Source organism: Vipera ursinii (genome assembly GCF_947247035.1).
Source record: "Vipera ursinii genome assembly, chromosome: 1".
NCBI lineage: Eukaryota > Metazoa > Chordata > Lepidosauria > Squamata > Viperidae > Vipera > Vipera ursinii.
The window spans coordinates 25,191,558-25,194,554 of NC_139512.1; positions in this window are offsets into that span (position 1 = coordinate 25,191,558).

Genomic DNA, 2,997 nt, shown 5'->3' on the forward strand with positions numbered 1-2,997 from the left:
CCACTGCATGCAAAGGAGAAATAAAACTGGCGAATATACGTATTGGTTTTTTTGGTTTTTTTTATTGAAAAGTTTTAAAATACATTTTTAGAACATATACCCCATCTCCCCCACCCCCCTCCCCTTCCCACCCTTCCCAACACCCCCACCCCGACTTCCCAGAGCTGAATACAGGGTTTTACATCATACAATCTTACTCTAAAATAATCTAATTACTGTAATTACTCTTTAAATCCTATCGCACTTTAACTCTCCTTAGCCATAGAAAAGATAAATAATATATCCTCTAATTATAATAACTAATAACTACTCATATGCTAAATGATACTTTATAGTCCCATACTTATTCTGAATATAATCAATCCATCTTCTCCATTCTGCTATATATCTTTGTTGCGAGTGATCTTTCAGATATGCTGAGATTTTGGCCATTTCTGCCAGGTTCGAAACTTTCAAAGTCCATTCTTCTATAGTAGGCAGATCCTCCTTCTTCCAGTATTGTGCTACCAAAAGTCTTACAGCTGTTATTAAGTTCAGCATCAATTGCGAATGTACGTATTGTTGTGTAGCCAGTTCTTTGCAGGCAATAAGCGAGACGGAAGGTTGCAAACAGGAACATACTTTACTTAGGCAAACAGGAACAGAACTGAAACAGAGGCTGCTGCGCAGCTACTTATATGGTTGGCCACTAGGCAGCAGCCAATAGGTTTAAAGGAACCCATTCTTGCCCCAAATCATCCAATGATCTTCTTGGAGACAACAAGTCTGGCTTAGTCAGTGACTGTTACACAAACACACCACTGAGCAACCTTAAGCAGCATTCAAACAGACACGTGAATCAGTTCAAGTACAAATCCCAATACATTACACGTATCCCCAGATAACGTTGCAGATCTAATCTGGAACCACTATGTAAGAGGTATATAAGTCTAAGTGCTGTTGCTATTGCAAGTGCTAGATCCTCTGTCTGAATAATGGGGGGAACTAACCTGGCTGTAATGCTTTCGTCTGTCATCCCAGCCAAGCAGGTCAGGTACAAACATTTTGCAACTAAGAATGGATCCATAACGTTTGCATTTCTTCCTGTCTTTCTTAAGTTCTTTTCTAGCTTCATTTAATCTTCAAGGCAGGGACTATTTTTGATTTTTGCAGACTGGTCTGGAATTTTTTTTCCAGTGGGTTGACCACATGATGACCGCATCACTAAGTGATGACCGTGTAGTAGTAACACTCATCAACATCAATATCATCATCATCAAAGACCAGTAATGATTGCTGCTCTTTGTTGAAAATTGGTTCTCTTTAACTATTACTGCATAGTAGAGTTCCTTCTGTGTGATGAAGTCTTACTGTGATACAGTACATCTTTTTTTTTCCTTGAGTGATTGCTCTGGTACCCCATGCCTTGCTCACATTTCCTCAGTGTGAAGAGCTATGGTGGTGCTACGTTTCCTCTGAGGTGCCCATCCTATAAGCTTCTGCAGGCCCCAGGGAAGAATTTTTGCTGGAAATGAAAAACATATTTATTTACCAGGGGACAGAATCGACCAGATATTGGCTGATCTTTAAAAGGAGGAGGAGGAGGAGGAGGAGGAGGAGGAGGAGGAGGAGGAGGAGGAGGAGGAGGAGGAGAGGGACAAGGAATGGACATTGTTAGCACTTGAATGGAGACCTTTAAAAATCTCAAGGAAGTTCTGGACTCAGCTCAAATTGGTTTTACTTGTTTTTGCTTGTTTTTCTTTTGCTTGTTTTCTACCAGCTGATTTCTACTAGGATTGTTGATTTCTACTAGGATTGTTGATTTCTACTAGGGTTGTTGATTTTATCATTTCAACTTTTATGTGTTATTTGCATTTGACTTTTATTGTGTTTGTTGTAATTATTGAGAAACAATGTGGTATGCTTAGTGCTATTAAAGTACAGTTAATAAAGTTAAAAAAGGGCTTAGTGCTTTTGAAATATAGGTAATAAAATAAAAAAGCAGTATTACAGGTATGACCGTGAGGGTTTTCCAGCTCCATCAAATGACCATTGAGAATGGAATCAAGGAAACCACCTCAGATGTGTCCTTGAAAGTCTCTGCTGCAAATTACAGCAGACCCAGAAATTCTCATCCGAGGAATCGATGTCTGAGCTTCCAGAAAGGAAATTGGTGTACAGTTTTAGTATAAGAATCTTCTGCTTCCTTTAAGGTTAACCAATATAATTTGACATCTACTGTAAATTTCTTCAGCCAGAGATAAAGTTTTTCAGGTGTTAAGGCAGGAAGCCCTCATCTAAACAGGCAATTATGCTTCTATTTGATGGCAGAAAGTAGCAGCCTCAATGGTGGATAAGTTGATGGTGTGATCGCCTAGTGGCTGTCACATAACTCTGGATTTGGCCATTTCTTAAAAGGGGATTTGTTTGTAAAACTCACTACACTGTAATAAGTGTTAAGCTGTTTCTGTCTCGGCTTTAAATCCTTCTTAGTTTATGTATTATTGACCCAATAGACAGAAACAGGCCCTATGAATGTTTTTTCACCTGCTCTGTCAATCCAGATCTCATCCAGCTGCTAGAGAGATGGAAATCTGCTTGGGTTTCTGATGCAACATGAAGTGACATGCATTGGGGAGGGAACCACATGAAGTTGCCGTTGGCTAATCAAAATCAGGCTTATCATATCATTGGAACTAAAATGCCTTGGTAAGTAATTGGAACTATAATGCCTTGGTAAGATCACGTTTGGTATATTACATCCAGTTTTGGTCGCTACGATATAACAAAGATGTTGAGATTCTAGAAAGAGTGCAGAGAAGAGCAACAAAGATGATTGGGAGGCTAAAACATATGAAGAACAGTTCAGGAATTGGGTATGTCTAGCTCAGGGATGTCAAACTGCCGGCCAGCGGGCTGGATGCATCATTACAAAACCGCACCCACCCCATTGTCGGCAATGGCAAAAAAATTGTGATACATCGCAACACGTCACGTGATGTTGCGAGTTTGACACTC